The sequence below is a fragment of the Helianthus annuus genome, chromosome 12 (assembly GCF_002127325.2).
Source record: "Helianthus annuus cultivar XRQ/B chromosome 12, HanXRQr2.0-SUNRISE, whole genome shotgun sequence".
Classification (NCBI taxonomy): Eukaryota; Viridiplantae; Streptophyta; class Magnoliopsida; order Asterales; family Asteraceae; genus Helianthus; species Helianthus annuus.
Genome location: NC_035444.2, coordinates 64,122,081 through 64,135,413, shown reverse-complemented (window position 1 = coordinate 64,135,413; position 13,333 = coordinate 64,122,081). Strand labels below are relative to the sequence as shown.

General features: G+C 34.5%; 2 long non-coding RNA genes across 4 annotated transcripts in view; both read left to right on the top strand.

The window, feature by feature from the left end:
• Nucleotides 1-3,909, top strand: part of LOC110895153 — a 37,246-nt gene extending 33,337 nt beyond the window's left edge. Inside the window, exons 3-8 of one of the 3 annotated variants that reach the window (XR_004875204.1) lie at nucleotides 982-1,080; nucleotides 1,504-1,581; nucleotides 1,656-1,730; nucleotides 2,233-2,423; nucleotides 2,994-3,137; nucleotides 3,539-3,909. This is a non-coding gene — a long non-coding RNA (uncharacterized LOC110895153). Of the gene's footprint in view, nucleotides 1-981; nucleotides 1,081-1,503; nucleotides 1,731-2,232; nucleotides 2,424-2,564; nucleotides 2,805-2,993; nucleotides 3,138-3,538 lie in introns of those variants that run through there. The other 2 variants (XR_004875203.1, XR_002566924.2) reach the window with 2 other exon arrangements.
• Nucleotides 3,910-11,566: 7,657 nt separating this feature from the next.
• LOC110896773 lies at nucleotides 11,567-12,956 on the top strand. Its single transcript, XR_002568153.2, has 3 exons — nucleotides 11,567-11,691; nucleotides 12,297-12,353; nucleotides 12,716-12,956. It is a non-coding gene; the product is annotated as an uncharacterized LOC110896773 (long non-coding RNA).
• Nucleotides 12,957-13,333: the final 377 nt, after the last annotated feature.

Here is a 13,333-nt window from a genome sequence, read left to right as displayed (position 1 = left end):
CTCTAATTAAGTGAGTAATTAAGTGACTAATTAAGTGAAACCTTTCTCTAATCCTTAAGTCTTGTACAAATAGTAGGCTATATGCTTTCTTTTGTAACAACAAGAATATGATATTGCTTGATACATGAAGAATACTAGAAGTAGGATGAACACTTGAAGACCAACTAGAGAGATGAGTACTCTCTAATTGTTTACCACCACATGAGTTCAAACACTACAATTACCGGATGTAACCTTGGGCCTGTGAGCCATCTCCGGCAGTACAGACTGCTTCGGCTGTTGTACCCTGGGAGACAGACGCGTTGTCTTTAGTAGAGGCGCGAAATCTGTTTTAAGGGAAGCGTGTTGAACACGTGCCTCAACCAAAATCGTCAACATTTTAGTGTGCTCTTTGTTGGAATCAAGGAGTATTTTTCAAGACTCAAGATGATGAATACTCGAGTTTAGGATGCTATCAAGTGCGCGTGAAGGACCCACCAGAGATGCGGCTTGAATCAAGATTGGTATATATAATTATATTTTATATTCTTTTTATTTAGTTATTGCAACTGGTATTGTACTATGATATTTCCTACGAATAACGAGAGTCTCGTTATTATATATTTTGTAATTATTTTTTACAAAAGGTGAACCTAATTCCTACAGATCTTATATTGAAGACAATAGAAAGGTATACCATTTGACGTTAATCTTATTATCGGGTTACTTGGCATGTATGTATACTAAAATATCTATCGGAGAAGCATTATAAACACTTTCTTTTACCTTTATATTTAATAAACTTTCTTTCATATTATTTCTTTTTTTGTTTAATCTATTTTAGACAAAGTGGTGTCCCACTTTTGTTCAATAGGTTAAATAGTTATTAATATTACAAAGATTTGATTATTTGAACAATCTTTTACATGATTAATTTCAAAGTGACACCAAAGAACCTTTCTTCTTGTAATTTTCTTTTTTTGTTATCCGATGCAAACCCAGGTGAATCAGAGGATGATAATGATAGGGGAGATGATGTAGAAGAAGAGCCGCATGAAGAAAATAACGCATTCTTTGACACTCCGAACTTTTTACCATCAGGTTCTTACAGAAGTAGCGTGTCTTCACATCTGATGATGAAGATCTTCAATTTAATGAACTTAAATTTTATGCTTTGATCAAATCAGTTGGTACTGATGTATAATCATATGCATACACCACAATCTGTTATTTATTTGATTAATTATAATGGATAAATCAATGATGTGAACAACAAAGTTTCTTACGGAAATTGATGGATTTGTTTACAGTAGTCCAAGATTAGGAAAATAAGGAAATTGATGGATCATTTTTTGTTACGGTCAACTTTATTTGGCATGAACACCGATGAAAAAAGATTGGCGGTGATTACAGTTTTTCACGTATCATATAATTATATCATTTATATTATTTAACCCCCTGTTTAACTTAAACTAAATTTTATTTGTTGAGGGTTATGATTATGATTATGTTATGATTTTTCAGGTGAACTATTCCCGAAGCCAAGGCTACGGCAGCCACAAGTGTGTTATGATTCATAATTTGATGCAAATTTGATCTATGGTTGAAGTTTTCTTTTAATTTGTAACAATTTGTTAAGTAGCAATGCGTTGATCAAAGATAGTCAAAACATTCAGATAAATGGACGACGAATCCGAAGTTTTTGGGGAATGCTAAGTGGAAGTTTCGGCAGATTCAAGTGGCGTATTCTGGTAAGGGTTGGTTTAGTTCAACTCAAATGTTAGAAACACAGTATTTTGGGTTATAAAACAGATGTTAGAAATAAAACAGTGTTTGAAACCACTGTTGGGTTAAAACAGTATTTTGAAACCACTAATGGGTCAAACAGATGGATGAAAACAACTGTTTGAAACCACTGTAGGGTTAAAACAGTTTTAAACAGTGTTTTGAAACCACTTTTGAAACCATTGTTGGGTCAAACAGATGGATGAAAACAGCTGTTTGAAACCACTGTAGGGTTAAAACAGTGTTTTGTGGAGAAAACAGTGGTTGAAACCACTGTTGCGTTAAAACACTTGTTTGACTTTGGTCAAACAGACTTTTAAACCACTAAAAGAGTGCTACCTGGCTAGAATATGAGATCATCGAGGTGGATGAATCTGACCCTGAGTCTGATTCTAAAATATCAAACATCCGAGTTATATTGATTTTAATGTCTGGTTAGTGTTAGTAACTGATTTGATTTCATTTTAGACTGGATGACAGTTTATCGGCTAGCTCACCGGAATCTTCTATTGATGAACCTTCCAGAAGCAAACAAGCTGAGTTGGTAGACGAACAAAGCTCTGGTTCAGTTTCTCCCGGTTCAAGGACATCTGAACCACAATTGACTGATAAGGTCGAGTCATCAAGCCCACAAAACATGGAAAACTACACCAATATTGGTATGTAACTTTTGTCTTCATCTGATATTGTAAAGCCTCCGTCTTCGCTGTAGAAACCACAGTGTACAGATGCGGTTTCATTCACCTGTATTATCAGTTATTAATAAAATTATTAATGAAATAAGCCAATGATAATTACAGGTAGCAAAACTTGAGTACAAAGATTGCCTTTGGTTAAAAATGCTGACTTCTGGATGTGTTTGTGTTACTTGCAAAATGCTGGAAATGACTTAATCTTTAGGTCATGTCTGTTTTTAGTAAAATTTATATCGAAATGACGAAAACGAGAGATAATTTGGCGGTTATTGTTGAAAGTCTTAGGATTTTGAGGTTTGTAATTTGGGGATTTTGTGTTTGTCAGATAATTGATGGTTTTGATTGTGATGTTGGTGATAAAAAGCGGTGCAAAATTATTCGGATCATTCGTAAAGTACGACTAATATTCGAATAATGTTAACCAAGTCGTACAAAGTTATTCAAACGACTTGTAATTAGTGGGATAGGTGTAATCCTGTTATCTTAACCTGTTATTTTTGGTTCTTTTTATGAACTATTTGTAAGTACAACCAGGATAAAGATTTCGCAGACTACTCAATTGCACAAGAAAAATAAATGTTGACATTAATGAGCAATTGGAATTATCTGAAGCAATTTGTGAGGAAGATGCTTGCAATAATACTCGACTGAATTCTAATAAGTTGGCTCAAAAGCAAGGTATAAGTACTCACTGTCTTAGTGTGGTGTTTAGGATTTGCTTTTTTTAGTGCTTATTCCTTATTAAATAAGCAAATTCAAGAGAGTATATGCCCGGTCAAAGCATTTAAAACCGTTTTATCTTACCGTATGATGATATCAAGTGTTTACTATCATGTTGTGGCATTCAGCCTTGGTTTAAAAAAAGTGATTATAAATCAGTGATGAGGCTTAGAATAGAAGTTAGAGAGAATGGACAAGTTGTAAATGATTACTTGATGAAAGGCATGAATGAATTGTGTAGGTTCGTGTGTGAACTATGAAGACCAGATTTGTTGTTTCAACTGTAGTTGTTGACAGCTGCGTTCTTAAGACATTGATGTTTGCTTAATATTAAGGTTTCTTTTTCCTTAATGCTGCAGAATCAAGTCATGCGCGTGAAGAATGATGACACTAGGAACCGCTTTTTGGATGGCTACAACCTAGGAACATTATGTAACTGAAAGCAAAGCCTGACATAGGCCGTAACGCCTATCACCATCGTGTACCACAGATATACAATAGGGAAACATCATTTCTACAACTTATCTTCGTAACGCAGCTGGTGTTAGTAAGATAGGTTATTTATGAATTGATACAACAATATTTTGTATACACCAGGTAGAGGTAGATAGGGTAGGTAATGTTAATGAAACCCACCAACTTAATGTAACAAGCATCGGGCTTTCATCCATTGTAATATATATAGCAGATCCCCGCCGAATGTGTGTGTCTGCTGGTGATGATAAAATAAGCTATAATGGAAAAAGAGAAATCTAATATGGATCTTTTCTTTTCTCTAAAAACGACCCGTGTTTGCACACGAGTCTTACCGCTAGTCTAATTCTAATAAAAGATTCTCAATAATGCCACATGGCATTTTCTCCATCAATTCATTAATATTAATGATATTATTAATTAATTAATATCTAATTCTAATTTATAATTAAAAAATATATAAATTATCTATAATTTTAAAACCTTTGATTTTATTACTTCTTCAAATGGATAAGCATAATCACACATGACATTTTCTCCATCAATTCATTAATATTAATGATATTATCTAACTTATAATAAAAGGCTCCAAATAATACCACATGGCATTCTTTACTTCAACCTCATAAATTTTATTTATAATTATTTAATAAATTTCTTTTAATATTAATATTAACATTAATAACTAATATACACTAGGGAGAACACCCGTGCGATGCACGACATGCATAATAGTTATTGTTTTTTTCTGGAACGACAGGGGGAAGGGTTGTAACTAACATAATAGTTATTGTCTTTATTTTGCCTTTTGAGACCACGCTATAACGGGTTAAACAATACAGGGGGAAGGGTTGTAACTAACATGTTAACAACTTAATTATATCAAACAAAGTAAAACCACATAATAATTGTTGAGATATAATAACCCAAAAAGCAAAGTAAGTAATCTGTAGTAGCAGTGTATGCAAGACAAAGACGCATATAAAGAGGCATGCTAAAACTTTATTAAACCATGGATCGTAATTTGTTCTGTTAGCATAACTCGTGTGCCAAAAAAAAGGGGGAAAAGATGTCTTCCAAAATAAAAAAACATGAAACATAAATGGAAAAACGTAGTAGCTGTCGCACGCCTCCCTGTCTTATTGGATAACACATGGACCGAACTTTAGTTAACGCATGGCACTCTCATCCCCAATCCCATCACCAGTCGACTGCCTGCAGTGAATTAACAAAAGCAAGACCGTTAAAAAGTGGTAGGTTATGCATTTTTTTATCTAATGTATGGAGCCTAACTAAGAATAAAGTCAAATGAAACTGTTAAATGGACTTTGGTATTACAAGAAGGTTTCAACGGTGCATGTCATTTATATACACTGTGATACATGAGTTAATGCTAAAGGATAGCTAGTCTCCATATTAAAAATTTGACATTTAGTAATGAAATATTGAAAATATAACATAGGCAGACAAAACACCTACCAATAGGCTTGTAAATTAATAAAAAGGTACGGTGGACCATTGGGCGGAATATATATATTTTTGTTACAGAGGAAAGTTTTCTTATGCTTGTTTATTTAATAAACAAATGAATATGAATAATTTGTTTTCACTCAATTAAGGGAACGAATACGAATATATGTGTCATGATATTCGTTTATTTAACACTATAAAAGTGAAATCTAAAGGTGTATGTTTGTGTCCAAACGGTGTACCTTTCATGTGGATCATCGCCAACGTTCTCTTCTGAATCCGAATCTGTATAAGTAGTCCTGCGAAGGAAAGAACGGGAACTTTTCTAGACGATTTAAAAAAGCTATAAGCTTGCTTAAAAAAAGCTAGGCGAAACATCTCCTATGAAGCAAACTACCAAAACTATTTTGAAGTCAAAATCAATGATAAACCGAGATATACCTTATGGTCGTTTCAATGTGCTTAACTGGTGTCGGTATCGACACTACCCCATTGTCTTTATTAGGGAGCGAAGGAGGTGTTGAAGAACCAACGCACCCACAACCATCTCTGTCTGGAAGAACATTCTTGCAATTAAAGCTTTCAAAAGAACCATGATCATAGTACGTACATGAATCAAGCTGGAGGGTCTGATTCACACGCCTTGCAAATGAAGTAACCGTCCTCTCTTGTCAGCCCCTTATGACACCTGCTACTGGAACACGCGAAAAGATACCAGCTGTTCTTGGTTCTAATAGACGTAATCTCCACAACGTTCCGGAAAAGGATGACCTATAACGAACAAAATAATAGGGGTAGTTTAGCGAGGTAAACGGGGTGGGTGGGGAGAATGTATGGATAGTGTCTTCACACATGGTAGGTCCATGGGTAGGTTACGTCGGGGAGGCTAATCCCTATTATCGCACACTCGGCAGGTCAAACAGTTCTGTCGACCAGATCTATATCCTAGTATGACCTAAAATCCAAAACCCTTACGTAAAAGTCAAACCCCGTAAATCCAACGTTTCCAGGTATTAAGCTAAACCCTCTCAATCTAAAATGATTCCAGCTTTGCTGGAGGTGACGTCGATTCCAGGTACTAAAAGGCCTCATTTTGGTTCAATTCAGTATCAATTTTCTCTAGTCAGTTCTATTTTAAAACCAAAATTTGTGGTTGTTTTAAGATGGGTTCTTCTTTCTCTCTCTCACTCCACTAAATTAATAGTGGTTGGTGTTTAAGGATTATTAACCGATGATAATTGATGGTGATTACGTATGATTATATAAAATGTTTATTCAAAATAAGGAGAAAAATAAACATAAACTTGCCACCCACCCTCCTTGACCGGTTGGAAATTCTTGAAATGTTGACTTTTCATACACTACTTTTCTAATCTTGGTTGGCTGGCCACCAACTGGCATATTCACAAAGAGAGTTTGATAATGAATCCCTTCATTATGTCTTTTTGCGTTTACATACTCACAATTTAGACCATTAAAATGAATTACCTAATGATTTATTTTTTCTTTTCTAATTCCACATAGAAAGTGGTTTATATACAGCAAATCGACATCAACTGGTGGGGATGGGCGTTTATGATTTTAAACTAACCAATTATAATTCACATTTCAGTTTTAAATTAGTTATAATATCTGTATTGTTCTGTTAAAACAGGTTAGTTATATCAGTTATTAGAAAAAGCACATTTCTGAATTATGAGTTAATCTAAAATTTAGTTACATGTTCTGTTTTAAAATCAACATTTATGATGTTTTAAATGCAGTACTTAAAATAATATTGATTAAAATAATATATTACAAAATCATAAGTCCGCCTCCATCCACCTTATTCCTTTTAATTAGGGTTTTGAACATGGAAATTAGGGAAGCTGTGGAGAAAGCCATCGACTCTCAACCTCTGAAGCTGTGGAATCGATCATCCACAAACAAACCCCTTCTCAATGAATTTTCACGGAAATCACCAATTTGTCATCATCTAATTATCCTCCACAAATTCCCCAAATTTCGTCTTCAACACACTCACAGTTGGCCTAATTTCCAATCGCACACATTTCACCTATATATCACCATCTGCTTTCCGATCCACAATTCTTCACAAAATTCGCTAATAATCTGTGAAAATGGAGAACTCCTTTGGATGTTCAGCCTCCGGTGAATGGTTGCTATCGGCTGCTAGAGATGGAGACTTCGTTGAGGCGAAGATGTTGCTCGATTGTAACCCTTGTCTTGCGAAATACTCCACTTTTGGTGGATTGAATTCGCCTCTTCACTTTGCCGCTGCTAAAGGCCATAATGATGTATGAATTTATCGTTTTTCACCTATTGATTTTTTGTTTAATTGTTGAATTTGGTGTTTATGCTGTTTTTTTTTTTTTTTGGTGTTTTGTGGTTTTAGATTGTTGCATTGCTGCTTGATAATGGAGCTGATGTTAATTCTAGGAATTATTGTGGTCAGGTAATCATTCTTCGGTTTCGAAATCGACATGGACATCCAATACTAGCTCCGAAGATATGCTCACCAAAGTTCCGAGCGATTCTCTATTCCTTGTCGATAAATCCAAAGGTTAGATTAATAGCTTAATTACTTGGCTTAATTACAGCTTAATTACTTGGATATTAACAGTTTAATTACTTGGACATTATTGCTTGATAATGGTGCTGATGTTAATTCTAGGAATTATTGTGGTCAGGTAATCATTCTTCATATTATTGAAATTGTGTCATTATATCATATTATTTTATATACGTGCCACGTTGAGTATTATGCGTGTACCCTCCGACGACCAACTATCCACGTAGTCTGCCAATAACGACAGCGCAACAGCTATATATGTGCCACGGGTGGTGGGAATGTAAGTCTTTCCGGTTTCCACTAAATTTTGAAAACTCATATTCTTTTTTATTTCTTAGTTTTTTGTTTGTTGATTTAATTTAGATACATGGGTTGGTTGGTTTATTTGTCTATTTTAGGAAGAAAAAGCAACGATGATTCAAAGACTATTGTTTGTTGCTGGTTTGACACATTGACACAAACACATTTTGGGACACGGTTGCCAGCTGTCGTTGGGGGGGGGGGGGGGTCATACACTTTCGTGCCTACTACTATTTCAATCATTTTGGCTGGTCAATATAGCGACATCGTGGATCCTCAAGAGGTGGTTACACACTTACACATCAACCTTTTATGAAACTTATAGTGTTTCGTTTAATATTACATCCAATTCACTCCCACATGTTGATGATTATATAGAAATTTTAGAGGATTATGAGAAGGACTCAAGGAGCTCTTATTGTTGCTTCAACTCTTCAAATTGTGCTTGGTTTTAGTGGACTTTGGCGTAATATCACACGGTTAGTTTTGAATCATGTTACACATTCTATCTTTTACCATTCAGAATTTAATTGGTTGGAAATGTTTTGGTTTTTACGATTTCAGATTCATGAGTCCATTATTTGCAGTTTCATTGGTGGCTCTAACCGGTTATGGATTATATGAGTTTGGTTTTCCCTTGGTATGCATATATAAATATGTGCGTGTATATATATATTATCTGCATATAGGGGATATGTATATAGAATGATGCTAATTATGCCTAAAAATATTAGTTTTATATACTTGCTTAATGTTCTGTAGGTTGCTAAATGTGTTGAGATTAGATTGCCACAGATTATGCCTAAAAATATTAGATTTATTATTATTATTATTATTATTATTATTATTATTATTATTATTATTATTATTATTATTATTATTATTATTATTATTATTATCAATATAATTGTTTACAATTATTACCAAACGATTTTCAAATAATATTTTAACCAATTAACTCATCCATTTTATTTAATAATATCGATTTATAGAGTTAGGATCCTATAAAAAAGGCCCAAAGTGTGAGAAAGGTAAGAAAGAATCTCAGCCATTAGATCTTTTGATCTAATGGTTGAGATCAATAGGGACCAAAATGTAAAATATTTTTATTAATTTGGATTGAATTGAAATATCTAGGGGCAATTGTGTCTTTTTATCTTCATTTTGTAAATCAAAATCCCTGCAATTTCGTTCTCTCTCTATCATAGGTTCCTAATTTCTCTCTTTCTCTCTCTTTCTTCTTCCATATTCAGAACAGAATCCCTGCAAACAGAAAACGTAGATAGCATTAGACGGAAATAGTTGTGGCCCATTTCAACCTCTACGAGAAGGATCCGCAGGAGACATTCCAATCGGAAGATCCAACAGCACAACTCTAAGACCACCACGAATCGGAAGATCAAACATCAATCGGAAGCGGACCGGCAGTGGTGGTCGACGACGGCGGTGGCGGACCGGCAGTGGTTGGGTTCGACGACGGCGGGTGGTTGGGTTCGACGACGGCGGCGGCTGGGAACCATGAGATTTTACTGTCGGGTGGTTGTGTTCGATGACGGCGGTGGCGGACCGGCAGTGGTGGTGCCGGCAGCGGAGAAGAAGAAGATGATACAGAGATATAAGGATTATTGAATGGTGTTATTTTTCTTTTCATTAATGGTGTTATTTTCTTTTTCTTAATGGTGTTTTCTTTTTCTTTTCTGAATGGTGTTATTTTCTTCTCTGAATGGTGTTATTTTTCTTTTCATTAATGGTGTTATTTTCCTTTCTTAACGGTGTTTTTTTTTCTTTTCTGAATGGTGTTATTTTTCTTTTCTTAATGGTGTTTTTTTCTTTTCTGAATGTTTTTTTTCTTTTTCTGAATGGTGTTATATTTCTTTTACTGAATGGTGTTATATTCTTGTACTGAAGGGTGTTTATTTTATTTACTACTGAATGGTGTTTTTTTTTGTGCTGAATGGTGTTATTTTTCTGCTGAATGGTGTTATTTTTTGTGTGAATGGTGTTTTTTTGTGCTGAATGGTGTTATCTTTTTTGCTGAATGATGTTATTTTTGTGTGAATGGTGTTTTTTTGTGCTGAATGGTGTTATGTTTGTGTTGAATGATGTTATTTTTGTGTGAATGGTGTTCTTTTGTGCTGAATGGTGTTATATTTGTGCTGAATGGTGTTATATTTTCTGAATGGTGTTATATTTAAAACACCATGTATGAACATGCTCTGAATGGTGTTATATTTATGGACGGTTATAAGTCCTTAAATCAAGGATTTTCTCTCTCCAAATCCTTAAATCAAGGATTACCATATTTGAATTTGTTAATGCATTTACAATTATACCCTTTTCAATTAATTTAGATCTAATGGTTAAGATTTTTTCTTACCTTTCTCACACTTTTGGTCTTTTTTAAAATAACTTCACCCTAGATTTATATATATATATATATAGACTTCTCATATTCAGATTCCATAACATCAAAATATATGCTATCATCATTTATTATTATTATTATTATTATTATTATTATTATTATTATTATTATTATTATTATTATTATTATTATTATTATTATTATTATTATTATTATTATTATTATTATTATTATTATTATTTGTTGTCATTAATGCAATTAGATGTGTGAGCAACTTTACACCTGATGACTTCTCATATTCAGATCCTATAACATTTTTGCATTTAAACTTTCATTAAAATGAAAACTGCCACATGTCATCTCAAGAGCCAACTTATCATGTCTCTATAAATACACAACCACATTCAAGCATCCTCCCTTTCATTATGCAACCTGTGACTGAATATCAGAAGACACCTGCCAACATGAAGAAAACCACTGCTGTTGCTAACTGTTCAGAAAGTTTGGCGACTCTTGAAGAAATATTACACCATGGTCGAGAAAATAAGAAACACACAGTATTAACACTTTCTATAATTTTGATTGTTTCCCCCGGCATTATTATTATCCATACATTAAATGTGTTTCTTCTAATCCATGCAGAATGCTGAGTTCAATTGTCGTGTGGTGATTAAAGGCGTACGTAATAGCGAAGAGTGGTTCCGACTTATGTGTGGAGGAGGAAAATGCATGAAAGGGTATCGCGTGATCACGGGGAGCTGTGGTGTGCTGGCTGTGAAAACCCAGTTATGTTTCCCCGAGCAAGGTTCAGTTTTGGTATTCTATAGTTATGTGCGTTGGCAAATGCCTTTATACACTTTCACATCTGAAAAAAAAAACATTCAACAGGTTCCATCTTGAACTTGATGTGCTCGATTCCACGGCAAATGCGGTCATCGTGTGCTTCGATGACACTGCACAGATTCTAACAAGCACCACTGCTCAGTCTATACTCAATGTGGAATCGGGTCTCTCGCATATCTACACCGTTTATTCCGAAAGCATCCAGGATAGCTTCACTCCAGTCATGATACAGAACTCTAACGGTAGCATCTCAACGCTCCCAAACTGCTTACACTCACTTGTGGGCACCACCCGAACCATCCAAGTTGATACATCCACATACTACCTCATGGGGCCTTTGAGAGCTTCAACTGCAAACGTGTGCTCCCAGACGAAACCAATTGTCAATCCGTTGGATCTACCACTCCTACTCCCATGACTAGGAAGGGTAAAGGGGTGATGACAATACCAACACCGGTTAAGCTCAAAGAAACAATCAGAAAGTACATGTAAGTTTCTATATATACTTTTGACTTACCAAATTCCATGAACCACATAACTACATATCCATTTGTGTTGTGTTTAAGTAAATGTTCAAAATTGAATATTATATGATACAAACATCATGTTTATTTCTTTATGACTAACTATAAACAAGTACAATGACACCATTGGTTTTGATATGTGCTTTTTCGATTTGAGAACGCATACGAGCCCATCGCTTTAGTGTTGAAATGAATTGTAATGGAACTTACCCGCGGCAAGTCGGCAACGCGCGGGCATTACCACTAGATTCCCACATTCCGTAAGGTTACCTTTCTTTATGTCGATTATGATGAAATTTGTAGTGAATTTGTTTATGCTTTTTTGTTCGTTTGGATATTTAAGTTAAATCATTAGTTATGCTTTTTTTTTCCCTATTTATACATGCCAAATAGCTAAATGGAATGAATTGAACTTCAACGAGCTTGAACTGCAGTTCATAAATGGGAATTTACTTGAACGGAGTTACATTCTATCAAGTTTTTAGTACAAAATAATGGAATATGAACTACTAATATATACATCATCCAAGTTAAAGTTCTGCCTAACATTTCCTTTCTTTCTTTCACAGCCCTACTTATGAAGGTTCTGATTCAGATGGTTCTGTGGGTAGCGCTCCAGGTGAAAGGTATGTATTTAGCCTATAAGCATATACGTTTTAGACATCATATCCATTTGTGTTGTGTTTAAGTAAATGTTCAAAATTGAATATTTGTCGCTATGTCACTACTTGAACGAAGTTACATTCTATCAAATTTTTAATACAAAATAATGGCATATGAGCTACTAATATATACATCATCCAAGTTAAAGGTCTGCCTAACATTTCCTTTTTTTATTTCCCAGCCCTACTTATGAAGGTTCTTATTCAGATGGTTCTGTGGGTAGCGCTACAGGTGAAAGGTATATATTTTGCCTATAAGCATATAGATATTTGATTTGACTAGCTCATAGCCGTTGCTTATGTTTACTTCCTTTAACCTGTTGTAGACAAGAAACTACTAAGGGGAACGTCGACTACATGGCCATGCATTAGCGGCAGAAGATTTCGTGAATTATTGAATAAAACCGGAAGCTTTATGAACTCCTTTAAGTTTTTTTTCCTGTAATGTATGTTTTTAGACTTGGCATACATGTTTGTTCTTAAACAGATTCCGCAAACAAAGTTTCCTGTGCTATGCACGCCTTAAATTTTGTGTGGCCGGCTTATGGTACAAGCTCTTATCACGTTTTGTATGGCTTCTCTTACACTGTCTTTTGGCTAATTATCTTTTATCCATACATAAACATTTTCCCCGAACGCACAACAAAATGAAGGACACTAACTGTTGGTTATGCCGTGCATCGCACGGGCCTACCCTCTAGTTTAATATAAGAAAAAAGATAGAAAAAATATGGTTTTGTTACCATTTAATAGGAGAGAGAATGATAAAATAAGGGTGTGACAAAGTAACATGTATACTCAATAGTTTTATTTATTGTTTAGTATGTAGATAGATATAGAAATATAGATATAGATATTGTTATGCTTACCTAAGTAACTAAAGTTTAGTGACATACATTGATCCATGATTATTTCTGAGTTGAAATTTAAAAAGTTTATATGTA